General features: G+C 41.6%; 1 protein-coding gene and 1 long non-coding RNA gene across 2 annotated transcripts in view; one reads left to right on the top strand and one right to left on the bottom strand.

Moving 5' to 3' along the window:
* Positions 1–27,500, bottom strand: part of slit3 (slit homolog 3 (Drosophila)) — a 300,414-nt gene that overhangs the window by 88,560 nt on the left and 184,354 nt on the right. The window lies entirely within an intron of this gene.
* On the top strand, positions 6,614–8,896 carry LOC115366541 (uncharacterized). Its single transcript, XR_003928839.1, has 2 exons — positions 6,614–7,147; positions 8,631–8,896. It is a non-coding gene; the product is annotated as an uncharacterized LOC115366541 (long non-coding RNA).

The following is a 27,500-nucleotide window of genomic DNA, read 5'->3' as shown; positions in this document are numbered from 1 at the left end:
CTTGGTTGAAGGATTAAGTTTCTCACTCACAACCACACACACTCTCACACAAAAACACGCACACAAGCACACATACACGCACACACACCAGGAGTGCTTCTATGGTCAGCCCTGTCAGGGGTGATTCCTCCCAGTATATATAATTTAATTGTGGAATAACAATAATTTCCCTCTGCAATTTCCCTGTCAGTTATTCTCCCTCTCACTCCTTTCTCTCCCTCCATCCCATTTCTCTGCCTTAATAAAGTAGTGCCTGTAGTAGCAGGCCAAGATAAACACTAAAAACATCATTTAGAAATCCACAACTATGTTTTATATCCTGGTCATTTTCCCCCAGTTTATTTTACACGCCTCTGGCCGCGGCTGCACTCTTAAAAATGGCTGATGCTCGTGGAATGGAAGAGGTCGTAAAAACATATATCCATTTTGGAGAAGAAAGAAATCATTAGTCGAAGTCTGAGGTGGGCAAGCCTGTCTCAGTGTAAATTTAGCCTACGTAATACGATGAATTACCGGTATATCAGTGTGTTTTGGATTGGACTCTGACTTCTGTTCATAGTGTAGTTGTAATACGAGAACATCGAGGAAAACGCTGCCTCAGTTGGGTTGGAAGATTGTGAAATCGGTTAATACCTGGGGGTCAAAAATGACTTCTACTGATGTAAATGGTGAAAGGTAAACGAAAAAGTGCAAGTCCTGCATGTTTGATGTAAAACTGGTTTAACACACAGAGGAGCGACTCCGTAAAAGTGAAAGTGTTTTGCTGAGGGATGACTTCAGTTGTTATTTTTTATGCTAATTACCAATTTAAGAAGATCAGGAGTCACTTTTTGAAGCAGGAGTCACTTTTTGGAGTTGGAATTACCAAGCATTTGTTGCTCCAGACAAAACACAAACACTTATCATGACACGTGTCAAGTACAATATTATTTTTTAACCACTCTTAAACACGCTGGGTTCATTTCAGAAGCTTCAATACATTTTTTAAGAGTGCAACAAGAGCTGGCGCTGGGTAAAATAAGCTACGGGGAAATGGCCAGAATATACTTGTGGATTCCTAAAACATGTTTATTCAACTTTTCTGTTTTAGAGTGTAAAGTATCTGATTGGTCCAGCTAGGGATTTTCCACTGTTTCTGTACCCCACCTTACGGCAGTCTAAACTTTATAATCCTGCGACCTTGACGGATCCAGCGCACCACACTCGCACCATGTAATCACACGGTGTGAGCCGGAGCGCTGGCTGTGCAGTCACACTCCCATTTACAAATATTTCACAACTGATGTTATGATGGTTAGGAAAATATATTGTGCGCTCTGTATTTAGGGTGCTGCGTTGCAACTGTTTCCAAAGTGACGTTTTGGGTTTGAGTTAGGAAGCTGTTTCTCATGCTGGTGTTTATTCTGGTCCTGTGTTACGGGCTGTTTCAGAGCTGATTTTACGCTGGGAAAAGCTTCCTGTAATGAAGCTGTGTCTAATAATGGAGAGTCGGGTGCTTCTGACTTTTTCAACTTGTTCGCTTTACAAAGAAATTAATAAATTGAGATTTTGTGTACTTTTATATCAAAATCTAATTACTTCTACATCCCGGAAAACAGTGTGGTAATGTCATGCATGAATGAAAATGTCAACCAATAAAAACATCACAACAATTACGTCCCTCTCTTCAAATAAAACTGCCTGCCTCTCCCGAGCTGATCTCCCTAACGAGCCCATTCATTGGAGAGAAGCCTCTCTGTGTTAAGCCCTGCTGCAACAGCCTGGTTCAATGGGAAATGCATTGAATAAAGGAAGGAAAAAAGGCTCTTACAATGCTATCTCACTGTGACTTAAGTATGTGATATCTGACTGGTCAAAGATGAAAAGATGGCATCTTGTGCAATATTGATCGGTACTCAGACTCTTGCACCAGAGTCTGTCATGTTTTGTCCTGTTTATTATGATTTTTAAGAAAAGCATTCAGGTGGTTACCGCTGTTTGAGCTTGTTTGTTACTATGATTATATGGATTTTGGAGATGCAGACGGTGCAAGTCACAGTCAAGAATTACATCACCATGGTGTTACAGCAGAACCTGCCCTTGCAATCATTATTGCCATCACAGCTGTGCAAACTGTTGCATTGATTACACATATGGATTCATCTGTGGATTTTGGACACAATATCGGCAAAAGTTAATTTTCCGTATCTGTGAAAAGATCAAAGATCAAAACTCTCCTTTCATACTTCCCAACATATTATTATTATTATTATTATCATTATTATTTTATAACTTTGTAAGAGTAGGTTTTTTTTTTCTTTTTTTTTTTTTAACAAAACTGACACTGCTGCTCAAAACCAGGCATGACCACAATTGATTTTTCTCTCTCTATTTGAAGCATGTTGTTAAAATCATGACCGCCCTTTACGAACAAACTGCAAACTTGCTGCAGATGTATTATTGGAGGGGAAAGAAGGATGTTGCTGTGGCCATAAAAGGGCACAAGAAACGGCCTCACATTTTGTGCATGAGACAGAAGGTTTGTTTTACAAAATGCCCATTCAGCTCGACTTTATAAAATGTAAGAAAACAGGCTGCAGTGAGCGCTGCAGCAGTAATGCAGGGTCGATGCACGACGTCTGCATGTGTGTGTGTGTCTGTGTGTGTGTGTGTGTGTGTGTGTATGCTAGTATCTTCCTCTATGTATGTGTGTGTTTGTGCGTGCATGTGCTTGAGTCAGCAGGTACATGCTTGCTGTCTGCATGTGTGTGTGTGTGTGTGTGTGTGTGTGTTTGATGCAGTGGTCTCTCTGTTGCAGTAAAAGGGCCTCTGCAGTCAGTGATGGAGGAGACTGTTTAGAGGCAACTCACCAGGGAGATGCTATCGCTTGTGTGTGTGTGAGTGCGTGAGTGTGTGTGTGTGTGTGTGTGTGTGTGTGAGAGAGAGAGAGAGAGAGAGAGAGGGAGAGAGAGAGATGCTATCATATGTGTCTTTGCTGCAGCCTACACACTGAGGTCAGTGCCTGACTCGTCAATCTTCTCTCCCTCACATGAACACACACACACACACACACACACACACACATATGAACAAGAACGCACACACCCATAGGAGTAATTGGCTGGTTGTAGAGGTCTGAACATCCTGTCCTGCTTTTTCAGCTACCGGGTATTAAACTAAATGTGAAAAATACACACACCATGAAAAACAGCTTTAAACCATGAGTTGCTTCTTTCTTTCTTTCTTTCTATTAATTTCTTTGTCAGGCAATCAGTCTTCTAGTTTTTGCATGAGCGCTTCATGACCTTGTGGTATAAATCCACCTCAAAAGCTATCTTCATTTGTATGTTTCTCTTTGCTTGGGAAAACGTACAACTTTGAGCATTGAAAATGTTGAAATTTTCAGCTTCTGCACACAAAAGCAGACAGATGCCAGCACTGAGGAACACGGCCTTTGACCATTTTCATTTTGTCAGGTAACTGATTGATCGATGCTTCAATGAATGCCTGGTTTTGACTGTTTTGTCCAAACCGAGGACTATACAGGATTGTCAATATCCTGCAGAAATCGTGCATCCCACAAGGGGAAACAGGTCTCCTATTGATAGCTACGCATTTTGACACTGTTGATGGTTTGGCTGTGTCTCAGGCCAGGGTCATGAAACACTTCTTATCCGTACAGGCATCTTTCGATTTTAGCTCACTGTCTTATTCAGACTGACTGATGCTGCCTGGAATTTGGTTGGAAATCCTGTAATAATGAGGTGAGTGCACTTGAACACCCCGAGAAGCTGATAAATACGACTTGCAAGGTCAGACTTTTCTAGACCTGAGTTGCTGAGACGTGAAGGAGTGCAGAGCATGTAACCTGTGTTAATAACGAATGGTGGCAATAATGTAATTTACTACTATGAAGTATCATTTGGCATTAAAGGTACACAACTAATCTCAAAATGTATATCCTTTGCCTATTTCCACCCAGCTTCGTTTGACTACAGTGTAGGTAGTGTATGCAAATGAACAGTGTTTGCCTTCCCTCCATGTTGTCTGAACCCAGATCTCCCTGTTTATTTGCCGAATGATGCAAAACGCGTCGTCTCACAGACTATGACTGGGTCTCTACCGAACTATGGATTGTAGTTCCGCATTTTTTGTCAGTGGGGCAACATTGACATCTGAGCATCAAGTAAAAACAATAGCGACAGTGTTTTGCTCCTACCGCAGCAACGTTACAGTGTGAAAATACAAAACACAAGAGTCCTATTCAAGTCTCGCTAAGCACACACACACACAACGCACGCGCGCTGTTCTAGCTTGTTAACCGGCGGTGCTATCTGTGAACAAAAGGGAATATCAATGGCCTTCTTTTTTGTTTTCTCAGGTCAAGTAGCACCGATTTAAAAAAAAAAAAAAAAAATGATATTTGCACTCGTCAACTGAAAGGCACTACGGCCCGGTTTTATGAGAAGATCACCTTTCCAGCAGTGAATCATTCCTTTAAAGTATTTTTGCAGCATTTTTGTTTTGACAATGTGTAGACTCTACTTTTTGTTTAAAAAACTTAAAAAACTTAAAAAAAAAAAAAAAAAAAAAAAAAAAAAAAGGTTCAAGGACTCATTTTGGTATTACTTACAAGCAAAAGCACTTGAAACCATGACAAGCTGTGTCTGACTTCTGATCTGAGAAATAGTAGTCGATCTAGCAGGAGCACTTGAAGGCAGCATTACAGTGGTTCATTGTCTTGCTCTGGCCCGCTGATGGACACCTTGGCAGGACAGTGATGTTTTTCTGCCGGTCCACATGACAGTTCTGGTTAATAAAGGCTACACTCCACATGCTAACCACACACTCTTGGGGAGCAGAGAGGGGGAGATGACAATTCTGCAACCATAATGTCACAGTTTCAATCATGATAACCAACATTTCCATTATGACACGCTGATTTGTCCTGTTTAAGTGTCTCTCAGCAAGACAAATGTAAACCTCTGCACATGCAAAGAAAAACAAGGTAAAATGCAACAACTCATTCTCTAAGAGACAAAAGATGCACTTTTTTGCATGCAGGCTGGCTCCTTAAAGTCTTGACGTGCCAGTGTGTGTGTTTCAGTGTGTATAAGAAAGCATGTGTTTGCGTGTGTGTATTTTCTATTAGTCTCTATTATGCTCAATCAGCCTTAACAGACACAGATCAATACACTGGCCCAGTGTCTGAATTACTGCACCCACTAAAACACAACACAACAATGTAACTTTATGAGTGTGATTACAACCCATATTGACTCCGCGCTCAGTGCGATTATTCTCCCTCGTAATCACTAACATTAGTTATGGTCTGTGAGAGGGAACCAAGTGAAAGGAGCGCCTGATGTCTGAATTCAACACACAATGCATCATAAGATGTAACTTTATGTGGCAGCGCCAAGTAGGTGTTTAGTGTTTAGTGCTCCTGTTGTACGCCACTCCGGAGATTTGGGGAATCAGCAGCAGGAGGATTTGGCCACTCGTGTTAACAGGTGTCTCGCAATCCAACAGGTTTACTTGTATAATCTGTGGGATTCCTTTGCAGTGTGAATCTAAATGAAGTCTCTACCACATTACTTAGACATTAGATATTGCTATGATCTTGCAACATTTGGAACATCAGTGAAAATAGTATTCCTAAGAGTGTAGTTTAAATGATTAAATGCAATGGGCAAGAGGCAGCCATCCGTAGGTTTCATTACCAATTCAAACTACATTAAGTAAACCGAGGTAGAAAGGTCATTTAAGTATGAATTACACATTTTTCTCTCATTCTCTGTGAATGACAGAAACATGCTATACAACGTATTTGGGAGAAAAAAAATGCCTGCAGATTATTACTCACTACTTTGAAACACGGGGGATCTAGCTGGCAAACGTGTTATCATCTTCACAACCAGAGGATTACATAAGTTTTTTTTTGTTTGTTTTTTTTTTCTGCTTCTCTTTTAAAAACACCAAGATTTGTTTTGATGTTGTGCCTTCAAACATTTTTCATTTTCAATTTTAAAACAACCTCTAACTCCAACCCTCCAAAACAGGGTGAACTAAACATTTCTTTCTTTTTTTTTTTTTTTTTTTTTCCCTTTGGATGGTCTCGAGGTCAGAAAAATACCCGGAGCAGACATGCTCTCACTAAAATCTCAGCTCAGTAGTGTTGCTGTTCAAAAGAGGCCACACAGTGAAAGCTAAACTAACCAACTATATGACCGTACGACTGTTCCTACAGATGATAAGACTGTTTCTAATAATTGCTGCTATTAGTTTTACAACAAAATGAAAAGACACCACTCATGCTGGGCTTTCTATCAAGTGAATATGCTCTCTGTTACAGTGACAACTCATTCGGATTGAACCAGGCAACTGGTTAGCAGGGATTTCTCACAATCCATCCTAAAATCTGTGTGCAACAAAGGTCCATGCCTCAATTAGTGCAGTGGTTTCTAACCCTGGTATTCAGCATCCAGAGCTGCACTGTGTTTCTTTCAAAACCTGATCAGGGAGCGCTTCTCACCTGGGGCAGCAGGTGAATTTAATTAACTAATTAACTGGTGGGACAGAAAACCAGCAAGACCACCTGACATAGTAAAATGGAGGTTTAAAATAAGAGGCATACCATGATCAATTCAGCAGCCCTTTCTTTTCCAAAAAAAAAAAAAAAAATCTATCAAATATTGGATTGGCCATGCACCTCACATTTCTGCCTCTGTTTTCCTTAGGTGATATATTTTTCTTATTCCAGTGGGCAACTGTCCAATAGTCGACAACATGATGTTGAGATATTTCCAGCGCAGCTAAAATAGAATTTGAGAGCAGAAAAATTACAGGTACCAAAAGCAGAAGAGGCCCAGATACCAATTTTTCTCCACCAACAGAGGCTTCAACAGACCAGAGTGCAAGACAAGAAGACTCGCTGCATTTTGAATAACTGACACGACTTGCTTTTTCTCAAATGGGAAGAACTCTGCCACTGCTATCACGGCTGCTTTCTCCACACGCCTGTATAATCCATGACTGAATGAAACAACTGCAGGCACTTTCTCTCAGGGGCTGTCAAAACTCATATCTGGGAAATGTAGGGAATCACTAACTGGAGTCCTGTGGAAGAGGAGGAGGCAGGTTGAGGCGAAGTGGGTACGCTAATAGGGTAAATTACAACACTTCATCACAAAATACTCCTGCTTCAATGCTCTTCACACACTGTGGATATCTAACAGCGTGAAAGTATTCAGAGGGGGATTTTTTTCTCGCTTAATAGAATCCCCTGCATATGTAAATATGTTTATTAAATATGCATTTAGTACTTCTGTTGCATATTGTTCACAACAGCAATGTGCAGCATAATTTGTGCTCATAAGGAGGATGCCATCCCTCCAACTCACGGCCTGCTGTATAAACAGAGTTATTAAATATGGTCTAATGCTGTGCAACATGACAAACACAATGCTTTAAAACTGGAAACCACGCAAACGATTTCAAACCCACTCAGGCTTCCAATCACAGTACAATTATGTACTGTGTCATTTGATTATAACATATCTGATTAACAGTAAGATACCGACCAGGAGCTTAAATTTAAAGCTAATATGAAACTGGGCTCTCTCTCAACGCAATCCTTCCAGTGGAGCGCTGTTCACTATTAATAGCACAAATAAAATGCAATGGAAAGGTTATGCTGTCATGAATATTATTAAGCTAAATCAAGTTAACAGGCCTGTTTTCCAAATTTAATCTTTTCAGGACCCAAATTTGATTTCCAGCGCAATTGAAAAGATATTGATTGGAAGGACGGGACGCAGATTGTTATTTGGTGGAAAATGAAATAAATTTGGAGTGAACAGATATAGGTGTAGATGGGTCAGAAACAGATAAAGAGCCCTGCAGAGGAGCATGGCAGTGAGCAGGAAAACACACTTCTCATCTACCAGTGGATTCCCATCCAGAGCAAGTTCTTTGATCATCTGTGAGCCAAATGTAAACACGGATTTTGTACATGTAAATTTCAATCAGAGCTCATCCAGCAAGGATATAAGAGAAGCCTTGAGTTTAGATTATATTCCTAAAAGAAAAAAAGAAAAAAAAAAAACTTGTTTATTTAAAACACTGCACTGGACTTTTGTCATTGCAGGATGTCACAACAGGATAAAACTAGCAGGATGAGCACGTGGAGTGTGTGGTGGCTTTTTCACTTCACTCAGAATGAAAATAATTTGGCGAGCTGCTGGAAATCTTCACTGTGCCTGTGTTGCACAGCCAGTTTCATGCATATGTTGTCCTTCACTGCCATTGGAAATTTAATGTAACACCACCAACCCCACCCCCCCGAATTCCCATCATGTCTGGACTCTCAAAATAAGAAGGAGCTGCCAATTGACAGTGCAGAGTGAGGGGCATCTACTGACCTTCTGGCCTTCCTTCACTGACTTAATGTCATTTTAATTTAGACTCATCTAGTAGGGTTAGTAATTGCGCTTTGTCCAAACAAACAATATATTCCTACAGTTTTGTTAACATCTTTTCCTTGGATTTGCTGTCGAGGAAAATTGAGTTTCTGTAGCTGGAGTTCTTTTCCTTATATTTTCAGTAATGGTGGCTACTGCAGTACACAGTTTTTCTTCTCTTTATTCCAGCGAAAACGCCTGTTGCTGCTGATGGAAACAGAAAACGCACCAATTCTGCTGCACCAGAAGATTTTTCTAGGAAAACACCTTCCAGATAGGCTACTTCAGAAGATTAAATGTAAAAGCTTTGATGTGAAGCTGGTGGGATCACTGTTGTGTTATGTCAAGTCTGTATCGCAAAGCATCAATGTATTTTTATGATAATTTGTCATATTGTTAGTTATTTTGCGCTATTCTCCCTTAACCAAATAGAAATAAAGTGTTGTTTAAAAGCGGTTAATAGTGAATTCTAGCAATCATTTTCTGTTTTAACGTATTGTCAAGACAGGGAGTTATTTTTCCAGGTTTGCTGCTAACAGCTTTCCCACACAGTGGCTGAAAAGGGGCCAACCACCGAGGGCCTGAGAGACCCTTTTAGTTGTGTGAAGAGCCCTCGGCATCTTCCCCAAGGCCTCATTACAGGTTTTAGAGGCGAGGCGAGAGGGAAGGCATGGACACTTCACCCCCCGAGTTCACTCCTTCAATCACACGTTCGTTTAACCCCTTCACACCTCGGAGTCACTCCTTCACTCGAGTGAGAAAGAGCAGCTAAGAGACCAAAGACACTCGAGTCCAATGAAACACGCGTTCATTTTTGACGCGTTAACTCGTTCCTTTTACTAAAACAGGGAGAGAATGACGGAGGGGGAAAAAAAAGATGTAAAGACAGCTAGACGGCTTGAAAGGAAGAGAGGAAGATAATGATGTGCGCATGCAAAAGCTTGTGTTTACCTGTCTTCAAAAGCATATGCATCTGTTTTTAAGTGTGTGTGTGTGTGTGTCTGTGTGTGTGTGTGAATGAGACAATGCAAAAGAGAGGAAGGAGGAGGTACAGAGACAGTAACAGTGTGATAAAGAGAACAGCGGCCATGTGAGTGCTCCCGTGCTCGATTCAGTGTGTATCCTTTTGAAAGGGCTGGATTTTGGAGCTTGTGAGGTAAAGTGGTTTTTGACCTTGTTGACTTTAAGACCGGGCTCTGAGGGTCTATGAGGTCTGCACACGGCCTTTCAGGGCCTTAAGGAATAATGGTTAAGGGTTTTTAAGGGGAGGAATTGTCTCATATTTGCGCGGGGCAGGGGTGAACTTTCCCACGGGCTTTTAATGCTGACTGCTTTACCCAGGCATATTGGTGTTAAAAGTGTATATGTGTGTGTGTGTGTGTGTGTGTGTGTGTGTGTGTGTGTGTGCATTTGGCTTTGTTTTGTTTTTTGTTTGTGCGTATATGTGTCAAGTATGTGTGTGTGCATACTTGCGGGAATGTGTGTGCGTGTGTGTGCCCGCCAAGGGGCTACTTTAATAAAGTCTCGAGTGTTTGAACAAGCAAAGTCCCAAAATTTACTCTTCTCATCTCGGAGAAAATTGACATTTCCAGAGTGTCGCTGTTGGAAACCACCCTGGGAAAGCTCAACAGCCACAACCGAAAAAGCACCAGGGGGTTCAGCTAATTAGTAGTTAAGGTATTTACGGACACAAATCTTGAGCTTTGTCGGGTTTAAAGCCTGAAATTATAATTATAACCAAGTGAATGGGGGACTGACCGCTTTTCAGGTGACAAAGAAAGCCACTGCAAGACTTTAGCTCACAAAGAAACAGAGATGACTCGTTAAAGTTAAACCGTGACATTTTGAATTCAAGTCTGTTATTTCTCTGGTGGAAAAATATGGTGCACGGCGGCGAGGAAATGTTTTCGTATTGGCGCTTCAATTAGCTGAAAATGGATGTTTGCATTGTTCCCCACTGAAACCAGTAGGTGCTGAGGGCTGCAAGCTTGTTATATTGCCTGAAGGACAAAAGAGGAAACTTTGTCCAATAATGTGGCAGGTTCTTGGCAAGGAATACCAACAGATTAAAAGTCAAAATATGAAGGTCCCTGTGAAGCGCTGCGGCTCTTTTGAGCAGTGTGTAAATAATAGTCTCTGTATCTGGACTGACGGTTGAGTAAAATAGCTGCCTTGAAAACCACAATCAAATGTTATTGGTCTTAATCAAATTAACCAAGTGAAAGAAAACAGTGATACAGGATGATCGTCACTGAACTGCTGCATGTGGTTTGGCAGAGTCTGTGTGTGTGTGAGAGAGAGAGAGAGAGTGAGAGAGAGAAAGAGAAGAGAGAGACAGAGATGTAGGGATGTGCATGTTTGTGCATGTGTGTGCACGCGCGTGTGCACGTGCATGTTTGTGCACCACGTAAAAATACAATGCCAGTGCTGATACTTCATAATCTGTCACCGCCGTATTCCAATCCAACATGGGTGTGGAAAATTAAATTCTGCAACCAACACATGGTGAAAAGCAAGTTGAGATGAGAAAAATGAGAAAAAGAAAGAAAGAAAGAAAGAAAGACAGGATTAAATGCTATGAGATAAGAGATGTACATAAAAAAAAAATCTTCTGATGAGACCATTACATCTCAAACGAGGACAAATTGGATTGCAGATTGCGTCCCCTCTCCTCTCCTCTCCTCTCCTCTGCTCTCCTCTCTTCTTCCCTCTTCTCCTCTCCTCTCATCATCTCTCCTCCTCTCCTGTCCTGCCACCCAGTGGGATGTGATTAATTGTGCGTGGGTCAGACTGCTGGCACCAGGCTCTTCCAATATCTGCTTGCAAACCCCCCTCCCCCTCTCCCTGTATAAATGGTCGATTACCCACTTAGCTGTTGCAATATCTGTCAGTACTCCCTCCTCTGCAGGACAGGATGGTGTATGACCTTACACGGTTGTTGCAAAAACCTGCTACCACTCCCTCCTCTGTGTAAAGGGTCTATTATCTACTTAGTTTTTTACTTATAGGGCTGTTATAAGACTGGTCAGCACTACCTCCTCCATAGGATGGTGTGAATCCAACATAGCTCTTCCAAACTCTGTTGATGTTTATCACCTATATGGCTTCCCATTTGAGTTTCCCTCCTCTGTACAAAAAAAAAAACATATTCCTTTTATGTCTGCTCCAATATTTGTCACTATTCCCTTCTTTATAAATGATAGGGATAGGACAATATGCTTCTCTAAGGGCATGATTCGACATGCAATATCACTTCCACAATTCAATACAAATCTTTCCAGCAGTGGAACTGTCTTGCTAGAATGCAAACAATTTAAAAAAAAAAAAAAATGTGATGGGCAAACCATCTCATTTGTGATTAATACAGCAGAATAAAATGTAGGCCTGGATAATATTCAGTATTCTGCCCCAGGATATGTACTGCCACATTTCTGGGCTACAATATATTTTGACATATCATCTCGTCCCTGGTGAAAAGTAGGCTGCTGAGTGGGCCGTCTGCTATTGGCTGATCTTTAGTGGCAGGTGATGTCACGCTCAACGCGGTACAGGTTGTGACATCACCTACTGCCACCAAATTTTACTCAACTGTGAGTTTTGGATCTAGTTACTTTTTAACTGATTGTCTTCCCCACTATTTATGTCCCTCCTTTGTCAAACTGTGTGCTAAACACACCACATGGCTGTTTGACTTGGTGTTCCCTCCATTGGTCTATACATAATGGCTGTTCTAGTATTTGTTAGTTAAAAAAAAAAAAAAAAAAAAAAAAAAAAAAGGATATATCGTGACGTATAAAATGTGACAAAATGCACGATGGGGCTGAAAAATGAACCACAATATATGCCACATTTTATTTTGTTTAGTAATTATAAATCAGATATGTTCCCCATCCCAATTTCATAACCTCTGCATGAAAATGATGTTATCTGAAGGTCATAATGGCAACATTTTAAATTTAATTGTTTCGAGGCTAATGAGCCAACGGCATAGATTTTAGAAAATAAAAATTCTGAAAATAAAAACAATTCTGCACACACATGACTTCTCTGTTATTGAACTTGGAGTCCAAAAAAAAAAAAAAAAAATCTATTCTATTCTGTTCTATTCTACATACTTTGGGGAAGAAGTTCATATATGTTAAACTTGTGAGTTTTACAATGATATTCACATTACTTGATTGTTATTTTATATTGATAGGCTTAATATTTCTCATATTTTTTGGTGTTGCCTTATTGAATGCGTTTTGGTAATTTTTGTTTATGGTCATGCGAATAAAGCCTGACCGAATAAAATAAAATTGTTTTGTTTTGTTTTGTATGATACGCATCACTATTCCCTCCTGTCTGTTACCTTATTATCTTTTACCTGAGCTCTTCCAGTATCTGTTACCACTCCCTCCTCTGTAGCACGGCACTGTTTTGTTTTTACCGCCTCCCCTCTCTCCCTAAATCTTATTTGTAAATCTCTCTCGTGCTCCTTTTTCTTCCTCTGTCACTCGTCTCTCGGATTAACCTCCGTCAGATTCTCTCTCTCTCTCTCTCTCTCTCTCTCTCTCTCTCTCTCACACACACACACACACACACACACTCCGTCTCTCTCTCAAAACTGCAAGAACTTTTTTTCTTTCTTTCTAAATCCATCATCATTACTCCAATGGCAGTAGTTGACTTTCTCATTTTCTCTTTATCTCTCCCTCTGTTCCTGTCTGTCTCTCTCTCTCAGTCCATTGCTCCCTCCTTTCTCTTTCTCTCTCTCTCTATCCCTCCCTTTCCTCACCCTCACTACTTTCTCCTTCTAAATGCCAAACAACTATTTCTAAATCCACTATCATCACTCTGATGGCAGTAGTTACCTTGTTCACTCTTGCTTTATCTCTGCCCCTCTTTCCTGCCCTCCCTCTCTTTATTTTTCTTCCTCTCTCTCCCGCCCTACATCATCCCTTTCTCTCTGATTTCAACTATCTCTAAACCCAACTGCCATTATTTCTGCGAGCAGCTAACTCTGTCTCTCTCTCTCTCTTTCTGTCTGGCTCACCCCTCTCCTCTTTCTCTTTTCCCTCCCTTTCTCTCTCACCCCATCTCTCACCCCTCACTCTCTCTCACTCTTACTTTTTCTCTCTCTTTCAATCCCAAACAACTATTTCTAAGCCCACAATCATTACTCTGATAGTAGTTGGCTCTCCCTCTGTCTCCCTTCTCCCACTTTTCACCCACCCTTCCTGTCTCTCTCACCCTCCATCATCCCTCTCTCTCTCTCTTTCTCTCTCTCTCTTTCTCTCTCTCTGTCTCTCTTTCTCAGGTCAAACCCTCTGTCTTTGCCAGGTCACTGGTCTTTGCCAGGGTGTGATGGCTCTGCTGAGCCCGCTGACTCAAACAGAAGCCAAGAGGCCAGCCAAACCAAAATCACTGAACAGCAGAAAGCTGCACTGCTCTGTTCTCTTCTGACCCCTCAGTACGTGCCCAAGCACACACACACACACACACATGCACGCACAACGACAGATGGATACACACAAGCACACACTCACTAAAACACAGTAGGACATACAGGCACAAACACGGGCACGCACAGAGACACACACACGTCCACATACAGAAACACACAAACAGATGTACATGTGCACGGTTACAGTACGTAAAAAAAAAAAAAAAATACACAGAAACTCCCATGCGCGCACACACACACATACATATACACACCGGGCCTTGTATTGCTGAACATTAAATTCAGGAAAGGTTCGTTCAGGGGTTTCGATCCAGCGCCCACGCGTCGGGGATACAAGACAGATCTGGAGGCAGGACGCGACCGCAGAAATGCGATCGTTACCGGGGGCGGCTGGGGCTGGACACACACCAACTGCACTGGGGATATTCTGACATCTAGGGCAAAAATACACACTCCCTCTCCCTCTCGCTCCCTCTCGCTCTCTCCCTCTCTCTCTCACACACACACGCACACACATTCACACTCACACAAACCATATGTTCAAATTACACGCAGGACAAACAGGCAGGCACACACACACACACACACACACACACACCCAAACAACCAGCCAGGGTATTTCACCAAATACTCAAATTACAATTAGAACAGGCGGGCAGCAATACCAGCTCTGTATTTCTCCACAACAACCGGGGCAGAAGACAATAGATATTTAACTGCACATACATATAATTCATGTGGCGCCACAGTGTCCCGTTTGTTAGTTTAATCTAAAATAATACATCCAAGTTTCAGGAGATTCAGATTTTCCTTTTCCACACCCCGTTTAGGAGCTGCTACAAGGCGCCACCTATTGAAAGACCGCTGTTTAAACTTTCATTATTTAGACTGAAGACATTTTTGATCTTGAATTGAATGACTGAGATGCTGATGAAGGACATTTAGGAGCTACGGAAGGCTTCGATAAATACGATATATTGTATCGTGACTCTTTCCCCTTACTTTTTTCACTTACTTTTACTCCTTGGCTTTTAACCCAGCCTGAGAGCTGTATAATCTGTATTTTATGGTTGTTATATTTTTATGTTTTGTTTTATGTTTTTATGTTTTATGTTTTTATACTTTTATGTTTTATGTTTTTACACTTTTTATGTTTTATGTTTTTTACATTTTTATGTATCTACGTTTTCTTTTTATGATTTTATGTTTCTTCTATGTTCTGATGTCTTTTATCCCTATGTACAGCACTTTGGTCAACCTGGTTGTTTTAAGTGTGCTTTATAAATAAATTTGGATTGGATTGGATTAACCAACCCTTAAGAGACAGTTGATTCAGCGAGACTTTGTTCACAGAGGAGGCAGTCCTTCCACTTAGTAGTATGTCTTTATTGAAGCAGACGGTAGAATAGCTGAAAGGGGAAAATGTTCTGTCAGGATTCAATCACTCATCAGCGGTGCTTACCAGCGTGTTAGCGCAGAGACTAACCGCTACGCCGTCAGCGGGAACAACCACTGACAGCTTTGAGATGGGAACTTTCACCGGCCAGTGCCTGAAACAAAACAACCCCCTTTAAAACGAAATCAGTTTTCTATTTGGAAGTATGGAAACCACACTTAAGCCATTATGAAACGTCTTATTTATTCCCTCGCCTTGGAGATATGCGCAGTCACATGCTTTGAGTTTGGTTTCCACATACATGCCACCAACCAATAAGTCTCTCCACAAATATGCTGCATTCTCTGAAGTCTTTATCATCAAGACTCTTAGCCCCTCAATTAGTTCGATGCTACATTTATACAACTTGGACGGGGAGTTCAGCGTTGGCCGGCCATCAAATATAGTTTTGACGCCGGGGGAGCCATTCATTTAAAATGTTGGATGAGCTATTCCTGGGTGCAAGTTTTCATTTAGCGTGCATCGCCAGCCAAGTGCAAAGTGATGTCATTTGACAATGACAACTGGCAGTGTTTGTGTGCATATGAGATGACTTCCTTATGACAGTGCAGCAGAAAAGCTCATTAAACAGTAATGCTAACGCTCAGGTGCCCATCCGACCACCTTTTGTCTTATATTTCTAGACTCTAGCTGTGTGTTTCTGGCAGCTGGGCGAAAACGTCGAGCAGGAAGGGAAACCCAGTGGAAGTAACAGCAGGTGGAGCACTCAGTGGGCTGAAATACAATACATCGCCTCCAGCTTACAAGCCGGACGCTCACGACTCTTTTTTTCCTTTATGTTTGACGAAAAGCAAGACTGAAAGATCATTCTGAACTAAACGTCTGGTTGATTAACTACTGAACTTCTTCAATGTGATAATGTCACTGTCTAAGCCCAGGCTAAAGGGGTTTTAACTCATGTATCTAAGGCAGTGGATGGGACTGAGTGGACTGAAGAGGAAGGGCGGAGATAAAAATGAGGAGGGGAGAAGCAGAAGGACATGGGACATGATGGGGACGAAGACGGGAGAGAAGGAGAAAAAACAGATGGAGGAAGGAGTGATGTGAAAAAAAGAAGACGGGTTGAAAAAGGAGAAATAAAGCAAAGAAAGAAGAGCAAGGAGAAGAGATAGGAAATAAAACAAAAAAGGAGAGGGAGATGAGGGAGAGAGGGAGTAAATGATGGGAGAGGAAGACAGAAGTGAAATGATGCGAAAATGTGTGCGTGTGGTTGTGTGTGTGTGTGTGTGTGTGCGTGTGTGTGTGTTACAAGCAAGTGAAAGTCACCTTGTGGAGTGATACAGTGCACTGAGTGACTCTGTCCGTCTCTCCCTTATGAATTATGACAGTCACTAGCTGGACAAAAAACCTCTGCTATGCACACACACACGCACACGCACGCGCACGCACACACACACACACACACACATGCATACACACTCACTAAGGGAGCAGAAAAAAAGAAAAGAGAGGGATGAGAGACAAAAGGGAGCAAAGAGAGAGAGACAGGAGGGAGGGATACAACTTCCCTAAAAATGCACTCACACTGAGTCACCCTCTCTCTCTCTCTCTCTCTCTCTCTCTCTCTCTCTCTCCCTCCCCTGATCCACAGAGTGGTGCTGTAGAAAAGTGATCATAAAATATGCAACCATCCCTCTGCTCCTTAGAGTGCTATGCTCAGGCCAGGGCCACGTGTGTGTGTGTGTGTGTGTGTGTGTGTGTGTGTGTGTGTGTGTGTGTGTCGTGACGGCACAATAGAGCTGGACTCTCCTCCTCTCTTCTCACTTGTATTGCCTTCTCTTTGCATCTTTCTCTCTTTCACACTCTGAATTTGCTTCTGTCTTGTCCACATTCATGTTGCTGAGTTCCACTGCATTCAATTCCATTCAATTCAATTCAATTCAATTCAACTCAACTGATAGCACAGGCTTGGCATTTGACATGTCTTAAAGAGTTTCCCTTGGCTACTACCTTGGACTTTTCCTTAAACTTTGTCTATGTCAGTGCACATGCAAATGATTTAATTAGCACAGATTTCAGTCTTATTTAAGCCTTTTTTTTTATCTGAAGGTCATTTACATTTATATGCTTGGCGGAAGTGCTAGCAAGCATCTAGATGTAGGGATTGTGTGGGTTTTTCTGTTTCTTCAGTAGTAGTAGATTTGCACGTGTGTGAGCTAACGACATGCAATATATATTTTTTTAATTCAAACATCTTCATCTCAATTTAAGTTGTTGCTAACAGATGAGAGGTCTATATTCATGTCAGCCAATGAGTATAACTTGCCAAGACCCTTAGAGCTAGTTTACAGCTACTTTTCTGTCCAGAATGACTACCAGGACACTTCAACAGGACAAACAGCTATTGACAGGCACGTTGGCTTTTGCATGGATTGAGCGTGTAGAAATTATCAATAAACACCGGGTTTTCTGGTGTTATTGAATGTATCGAACTCATTTACAAACGCCGGTAATAAGCAGCTTCAGGTGTTTTGATTTTAACGGTAATGCAAAGGCGCTGTCATCGTGTCACGTTTGTCACGTCGCTCCGTTTAGATGTGATACGCCGTGAAAGGCAGTGAAATCCATGTGTGCGTCATGTGCCGGGGCGCACAGCTCGGGAAGGTTTTTGTAACTTCTCCCCAAGTAAAGAAACTTAAGTGGGGCGGGGGATTAGGGCAAGGCAGTTTTTCAAGTTAATGAGAGAGCTGGAACGGCTGCAGCGTAGCAGAGACGCGGGAGAGGTGGTTTTGGTCGGATTTGATCCCAAGGCCAGCAGGGTCTCAACTAATGCGGTACGTCTGGGCATTTCAGGACAGATTTTACACTTTTATTTATTTATTTATTTTTTTGTTTTAACTCAAGGATGGAGCTGTATGATTTGGGGGCCTAACCCAGCACGGTGATTTGTCTCTCCTCTCTCTATATTTATCGATGCAGGCTGTTCCGTTTTCTTTCATTCAAAGCAGTGTTTGATCCTGGGGTGGCAGTGCGGGTGTGAACACGGTGACGAAGATGGTTTGGGTATCATCCCCCACTGGAAATATCTACCTATATCACAGGCTCCGAGGCTCTTTTCAACTCTTCCTACAGCTGGTGGAAATCAAACTACTTGTGTCATCTCAATAGAGAGTAAAATCTGAAATGTGTGACTCATTTTAGCATTCAGCAGTGCAGCAGTAATGCAGTAAAATGACAGACTTATGTACTGGCCTTAAAAAAAAAAAAAAAAAAAAAAAAAAAAAAATCACTCACATTCTCATATCACTTTGGGAAACTAATCGCCCTCTGAGCTGCCCAAAACCATAAGACAAACGATTCACTGAGAACTTATTCTCTTTATTTTTTTTTTTCACTGAAACAGACCCCCCCCCCCCCCTCCACCCCCCCTTTTGAAAAATGAACCTGATTAATTCTATTTATATCTGAAAATGATCAAGTACTTATCATCTATTTTCATTAATCTTGGTTGTCAGTAGAGAAAAAAAAAAAAAAAAAAGTAGAACGATCAGTGAATGAAAACCGCATCTAATTCAACTGGTTGAAAACTAATCTGTGAATAATTATTAATTAATCAGCTTCATATTAGCCTGGCATTGCTGCTTTCCACTGCTCATGGACACACACACACACACACACAAAGAGTCACCTAGCCTATGGGTGGTGTGTGTGTGTGTGTGTGTGCCTCCATGCCTGCAACCCCTGTGCAAATGTGCGATTGTGTATGCATGCATCTATTAAAACACTTCTGTGTGCCGGTGTGTGTGTGTGTGTGTGTGTGTGTGTGTGTGTTTGGGTGCCCTTTCCCCAGCTCATTGGGATGCAAGGCGTGCGCCCATCGGAGTGAGAGCTGTCCAGGCTAGCTTTGGAGTCATTAGTGTGCTCGTTAGTCCAGTTATGTTAAATCTAAATTACCATTCATCATCACACGGGGACCCATCATTTATTCTGATGTGGCCTGGCAGACACACTCACTAACTGTATTAACTCATTCAAAGACACGTCGACACACTCGCTAAAACACCGCGGAATTCCAAATCAGGCGTTAGCTATTTGGTAATCGTTTTAAAATAGCTTATTTGTTATCGATTGAGACATTGGAGGGCATTAGGAATGATTGGTTTGCCCTTGTGATGGCAATCGCAGGCAAATGCAACTGAACTGGGAGCCATAAACTGAGAGGAGATAAGCTCCGGAGTACAGATTTTTTGGCCTGGCGTTCAGTCTGCCATAAAATAAACGTGAAAGCTAAAGGTTACAGAAATGAGTTTGAGATCAGAGGGTTTCTGGGCAGGGAAAAGCAAATGTGCACGTTAAGCTAAGCTAGAATAACCTTGGACATAAATAAATCATCACGGAATAAACTGAATAAACACCAAAATAAGTACATTATGTATGAACAAAGTACTTAAAACAAAATTCTAACTTTTAATTGTGTAGATAAGAGAAAAGTTTCCGTCTGCCACCCTGTATTCCTCAGTGATACCAATGAATACAGCAATATTATGAAAAGACCTCCAAGTTTAGTGGAAGGGCTGGATTTCATTCAGTGCTGGCACTTGGCATTAAATTAGCTCTCACTGAGTGAAAGCACACACTCAAACACACACGCGGACACACAGAGTCATTAGCTGCTGGAGAAGGAATGCCTACCATCTGCACTGACGTGATTGCAAAGAAGAGGAATTCTTCAGAATTAAACCGACAAAGTGGAGCGTCTCCTTCTGCCAAATGTAAAGACTGTGTTTATCACATAATTACTACTCCACTTCTGCCGTGTTTATTAGCATTACAAGTTTGAGCGCGCACGGCTTCGGCCATCAAAGGCTTACAGTAAGGTAAAATCAAAGTATTAGGAAAAGAGTGGCCCGCGTGTTTGTTGAGTTTTCTGGTCATGGTACTAGTCTCAGTCATGCACTGATGGAAATTCCTGTTCCACTTTCCCGAGATGCGCTGCAGCGGCGTGGCGAGTGGACGAACCTACAGCTTTGGCCGGCAAAAGGTCCTCACAGAAACGGAATGGAAATATTCGGGGGAAAATAGTCAATAATCAGAGCGCATTTCCCAGTCATGCATCGACGGGAACTTCTGTAACAAATCCCCTCAATGTGTTTATTAGCCGAAGCTTTAAAGGACGCTGTGGGCAACGTCTGACCTTTGAAATGAATACGCGGAAAAGAAAAGAGTCTCTATATTGGTTGTTTTCAATGATCACAGCTGAACTCCGGTTCCAAATCCCTAAATGTGTTTATTGGCTTTAACAGCTAAAAAAAAAAAAAAAAAAAAAAAATGACTCCTAAGCCTTCAAAGGGCTGTAAGGAATGTCAAATAATGAAGATGAATCTTTTTGTTTAATGGCAACATTGATTGTAGTGAGACTCGCTGTCATGCGTCAATAAGAATCTCGCTATTAAAGAAACCTCTTGTTTAGAATAATTGTACAGATCTAATTGATCCTGATAGGTGTTTAATGATGGATATGATAAGGCCACCCCAGCTTACAATCTGTTCAAGATTTTAAGCCTTGTTGAAAGAATAATGAGTCAAGAGTGTGTGTGTGTGTGTGTGTGTCTGTGTGTGTGTGTGTGTGTGTGTCTGTATGTGTGTATGTGTGTGGTGTGAATTTCAGGGCGTTTTTGATCTTTGAAGAACACTTGTTTTGGCACATTAGTATCCCATCACCACACTACAATGAACACCTTTGAAACGACAGCTGTTTTTATGTAAAGCATAAAACGCTGCTAATTCCTGGCAAGGCATCACAGAGCACGGAGAGGGGAATGTCGATGAATTGACTCGTCTGGTAAAACAAAGTATTACAACGGGTTTAGCGATTTGATTCGGGGCCATGTTCTTGAGGGCACTGACTCTCGTTTTCAGAGGTTGCTGCAGCACAAGAGCTGTCACAGTTTTTGTACTATGAAAAATGCATGCATGCTCTACACAGTTACAGTAGGTGCCTTGCTAAAGGGCCCTTTGATGGTGACTGTTAGGGGATTGGACAGTTCCACATACAGAGAGCAAAATTAACTTGTAAAACATCAAATGCAGGTACAGACTATAACATTTGTCTACCTCAGTCTCTCGATGGTTCCTTCTACCTGCCATATACTCCCTTGAGCACGAGCCAATCAAATCAAAGTAAAACACTGTCTCTGTGCTAAAGCTGGCTGTTGATTGGCTGCCTGTCACTGGATATTGGCTTTACAAAAAGTGCACACTGTCGAAAATTCTCTTTCTCCGCTGCCTGGATGTTGAACCAGACAGATGCTAATTAAGGATTAATATCAAAGTGTCAAACATTTTAAACTTCAATTTCAACATCAAGTGCACGTTCATTAAACGGCGTTGAAAAATGGGCAGGGTGATGCCATCCGGTGGGAAATGTATATTCATTATGTGGCTGGTAAAAATTATTCTTGGCAGGTAATCGCTTTAATATACCGGCCGTTGGCAAATGAGCTCAAAGTTAATTTTGGTCATTGGCTGGCAACTTTCCAGACAAGGAGCCACTTCTCAAACCTCTCGGCACGGTTTTCAAAGCGTGGTCGAGGGGCACTGAGGGGTCCTTGGGAGACTACAAGGGGGTCCTCACATATGTGACAAATGTGTGACCCATTGTGTTAAATAGTATAAAAGGTATTATGTCCAATTATTTTTTGAACTCACAACTTTATCTATTTGCCTATGTTACAGTATGTCATCTAAACAATTTAATACCTATCACAAATTAAGATATGTTTTCAAATCGGGGTCCTGAGGGGAAAAAATCACTGAGGCTTAATAAAACTTGGGGGTCCAGAGCATGAAAAGTTCCCAAGGTTCCCAAGGCTACAGCAGTAAATCCTCACCTGAAATCACCAGATCATGTCCGTCTTTAATATTACTATATAGAATTATGTGAGTATATCTAGATTTTTGGATAATATACAGTGGGAAATAACAAGATGGGTGCCAGAGGTGAAAAACATGTGGCTCACCCAGCAAGACTCACCTCTACTGCACTGGCAAATCACAAAATGCACTTTTTTCACTGCCTTTTTGTTACCTTCATTTATGCAGGGAGGAGAATTAATGTAATAAAATGTTTGACATTTTTGAGATACCACTTGTTTATCAGCCACGGGGGTGATGGGAATGCATGCAAATCATTTTTATAGTCAGAAAAAAAAAAAAAAAAAAAGTTGATATTGAAAAAGTCATGAAGAATACCAAAACAGGCACCGTAGGCATCACTTAATTACAAAAATGAGAAAGTGTGCTTTTTGTCTAACTTCTGACAAAATAGATTTTTTTTTTAAATGACTGAAAAAGATTCTAACATTTAAAAACACACTAAAATATATATATTTTCTACATTGTGTTATTCAGCTAACCAAAGCGGGACTGAATTTTGCCCTTCAGCTCGGGTTCATTGAAACACACCGCTGCCATGTGAGGCTCAAAAAAAGCTGCAGGCCAGCGACCCTGTCTGGATCTTGAACCTCGGTTTGAGCAGCGCCGCTGTGAGTCTATCTGACAGCCTTGGTGGTCTGGAAACAACAAAGGGGCCAAATTGAGTCAGTCAGTCAGACATTTGTTTCATCAATAATTAATGCTTCCCTGCTCTCCTCTCTCTGATCCTTTCAATCTATTTTCTATCACTCTGTTCTCCTGTTTTCTTTTTTTATCTCTGCTCTCACATCACATCAGCATCTCTCCTCACTTTTCTGTTGCCTGTTTCGTCTCCGCCTCTTGTCTCTTACATCATTACCTCCGATGTCTCTGTCTGTCTCCAACATGTGGACACCTTTTTTTCTGGTTATTGTCTGTTTGCCTGCTCTCTTTATCTATTTCTCCGGTGTCTCCCTCCATCCTTGTTTTCCTCTATCTCGTCTTCCTGCTGTATCTCAGTCTTTTTCCTTCACTGCGTTTACTTTCTCTTTTCACCCCTCTCCCTCCTTATCTTCCTACCTTCCCTTTCTGCCTACCTCTGTCTCTCTATCTCCCCATCTCCCCCTATCTCTGTTTCCCTATATCCCCCTTCTTCTCTTCCTATCTCTATTTCTCTGTATCTCTCCTTTCCCCTCTCTTTCTGTTTCTCTCTCCCAATCTCTCTTCAGGTCCAGCAGCAGATAAATAAATGATATCCAGGAAACTGGCTGCTTTTACAACAGTGATACCACACTCTTCTTCTCTTTCTCCCTCCCCTGTTTCCTTCCTTTTGCTTTTTTCCATTTTGTCAATCCCCTCCTCTCTCTCTCTCTCTCTCTCTCTCTTCCTCTCTCTCTCTCTCTGTCTCTCTCTCTCTCTCTACTCTCCTGGCAAAAAGAGGAAAGGATAGTAACTGCAGTCCTTTTGGGTCTAAATAAATCATAGCCAGGCACTGCCTTGCTTTTTACAACACCAATCCTCCACTTTCATCCCGCCAGTCATGAAAGAGCAGGGAGAGAAAGAGAGAGAGAGAGAGAGAGAGAGAGAGAGAGAGAGAGAGAGAGAGAGAGAGAGTCTATCTTAGTGTTTCAACGAGAAGTTACGCAGGACATGTGAATAAAGGGACAGGATATCAAAGGAAACAGCAGAATCTAAAAGTGTCTTTAGTCATGTCTTTGTTTCTTCCTGAACCTCTTTGGGAAGCAGAACCTCCGTTCAAATCGGGATGAAGGTAACACGACTTCAAACGACACGTCCACCTGTGAGAAACACGCCAGATTTTGGGCAAATCAGCGCTTAGATCGAGGCGCTGTTATTAGAGTAAAACATTGGTTGGGATTTCACTTCCCTGTAGTCTAGTATTAATTAAAGTTTCTGTGATGCATTCGGATGCGAATTACGCGTGAAATGCAAAAGCGATGTTGATGCATGTCCAAAGGGCTGCAGAACAGAAAATATTGAGCACATGGTCAAACTGACTTAAAGCGATCGAACAGCTAACCAGACAAAAAGACAAAATTGAAACCCATTGAAAAAGATTCAGTTTATGAGGAATTAAAGAAAATACACAAGATAATGGGCACACTTATTCTAGCCATGACTGAAAATGTGCGTTTTAATATGAAATCCAGATAAGAGAAGACAAATAAAGTCCTTTCTTTTAAAAATGTAATTATTGAAACATCTTGAATTATTCACTGTGTCCAATGGCATCAAATGAGGAACAGTGAATACACAGAATTTGTCATGTCCCGCTGAGTCCAATATTTCATAAATCTAATCTTTTAAACGTCTCAAATAATTTCAGCATGTTGTCAAATAAAATAAAAAAACATGCCCTCGCTCCACTATTTTTTTTTTTTTTTACCCAGACAACAATTATGGGAAGACTAATGAAACTAACAAAGTAAAATCCATTTAGTGTTTTCAAAATGAGCCCGACGCCCTAATATTCAGCTTTGACACGTCAACGCTTCTCCTGTGAAACATATTAAGCAGCTCAGATAAAGCCTAGTCTACCAAGAAACAGCAGCTAATTAAAAATGACTAGATTAATTAATGTGGAGATTCGTTAGCAGCACACACACAGCGCCGTGCTGCTTTCAATTAGCACGAGGCACACAAAAATGGCTCAAGCACACGCAAACATGCATGCTCACACACACACACACACACACACACACACACACACACACACACACACACACACACTCTGTAGAACCACACACAGACATGCGTGCACATCCACTTGCTCACCAGCCCCCATACAGTTTCTCATATTCTCTCACTCTCTTTAGGTCTGTTTCTCAGTCACACACACACACACACACACACACACACACACACACACACACACACATGCACACACATGCACCCATACATAGAAGGGCATGTTTTGGAGGGATCATCATCTTTAAGCTTCATCATGAATTAACTGGTCAGTCTGGTGGTAATGGGGCTCGAGGTGGACGATTCATAAAAAACACAAACAACAAGCACACACACACACACACACACACATATACACGCATGCTCATGGGCATATACACACAAAGACATACCTTATTTCCAGACCAGACCTTATTTCCTATAAGGACATGGGCAAACACACACACACATGCTGACATGCATGCACACTGCATATACATTGACAAATGCACACACACACACACACACACACACACACACACACACACACACACACACCCATGCACTGCTGATATGGTCACATGACCTCCAATCACTGTTATCTCTATCAAGCCATTTTGTTCTGCAGTCACAAAATCAACCCCAAGAACCCGAACAGATGGGGCTCTGTGTGTGTGTGTGTGTGTGTGTGTGTGTGTGTGTGTGCATGCATGTGTCTGCTAAGATGCTTGAGATGAAGATCAGTCCAGCGGCAGAATTGCTTACTGTCATTCATGCCCTCTGCACACGTGCATGAACACACACACACACACACACACACACACACACACACACACACACACCTGCCTTTATTAAAACGTCACATTCAGTGAATATACTGTGTGCTGTCATGCTGTCTGCTGTGAATGGGAACGGCTCCGTATTTACAGTGAATTGTAAATCCTGCCGAGCACTCAGCTGTCAAAGTCTTATGAATTGCTAATATGTTGTATCTCGCGCTGTCGATCCGCCTCTATCTGCCCCCTATCACTTTCATTGTGCGCCGAGCAAAACCGAGGCCGGGAAATCAAAACAGCTAACTTTGCTAAAACGAAATAAGGGAGGGAAATGAAGCCAAGAGGAAAGATGGAGATAAAGGAGGGGAAAGAGACAAACCGGTTTTTTAGCATCTTAAATAAACCCAAACTGATCATTTATGCATCACATAATGCAATCTAAAATACATACTGGATGCTCAATATTAAACGTGGTGATGCAAATCTCTCCCTCTTTTGATATCCAATAACAGCTGCCGTATCTTCTCACGTTGGGCTGCATGTAGCCAGCAGTGTAAGCGGCACTGTCTTGAGCCATTTTCCACTGTATCCTCTGCTCTCTTTAATCATTCATGTGAACACATCAGGCAGCACCAGGCTGCACCAACACCAATCACACCTCCAGCACTGCTGGGGAATTCAAAGAGTTCTCCCCTTCATAGAAACGCCAGGGGTCTAATTGATGACAATAATACATTTCTTTTAATATTATCTTTGATTTCACCGCAAAATCGTTAAAAATCAGCATGATTCCAACAAATTTTTTTTTTTTTTTTTTTTTTTTTCAAAGTAGAGATGAGACCTCTTGATACAGTTAGCATTTTGTTTTTGCTGTTGATAAATCACAGAAAATAGAGGCAGCCAACAGATTGTGGCCTCAAAATAGACTTTACATAAATCACCACTTTGGTTTGGATCAGCTTTGCATGTTTTTTTTTTTTTATTATTATTATGAAATATTATAGCTTCTCACATCATGGCCTGATGGATCTGTATTATTTTGCCGTGATGATTCAAGCGATAACATGTCAAAGGTTGATTTTCTCCAGATCATTTAAACACAGGATTTCAACAAAAGCTTTTATAAGAGGAGTTCATATCATTGATAAGTTTAGGAATTTGTTTTTGCTTTTGCTATGTCACACGGAATAAATGCAGCCAAAAGATGTTGGCCTCAAAATACATTTTTCAGAAATCACCACTTGAGTTTGGATCAGCTTTGTGTGTGTTTTATAAAAACATAGCCCTTTAACATCCCCGCCTGGTAGATGTTCATTTTACAGCTCTAATTCAAATGATAACATGTCAGAGGCTGATTTTCTCCAGAAGCAGACGGTTTGATTCGTAAGCCAGGGTCAATTTACAGTTTACAGTGATTTCTTCTTGGCTCAAATTTTGGCGAACCAAAAAAAAAAAAAAAAAAAAAAAAAAGAGGATGAGGATCAGCAGTGTTGGAGATCAGTGCAAACTCCGCGCTCCTTTTTTTAAACGCAGACTTCCTCGCAGCATCAGCAGCATCATCGCTCTCTGCCTCTCGGCCGCGTCCGGTTGTCACGAGCAGATAAATACCGGCCGTTACCTCCCCGCCGAGCAACCAGAGACAGATCAGCGCTGTCAAGCCTCTCGTCCTCTGTCCTCCTGCTCTTTCCTGTCATCCCGTCCTCTCCTCTGCTGTCTCCTCGCCTTATCTCTTCTTCTTCCTCTGCCTCTGTCTTTCTTTGTCTCTGGGCTTCCCCCTCTCTCTCTTTCTCTTATTTTCTATGCTGTTTTGCCCACTGATGAACACGTTCAGCAGCAAAATC

The sequence above is a fragment of the Myripristis murdjan genome, chromosome 10 (assembly GCF_902150065.1).
Source record: "Myripristis murdjan chromosome 10, fMyrMur1.1, whole genome shotgun sequence".
NCBI classification, from domain to species: domain Eukaryota; kingdom Metazoa; phylum Chordata; class Actinopteri; order Holocentriformes; family Holocentridae; genus Myripristis; species Myripristis murdjan.
This window is presented reverse-complemented; position numbering and strand designations above follow the sequence as displayed.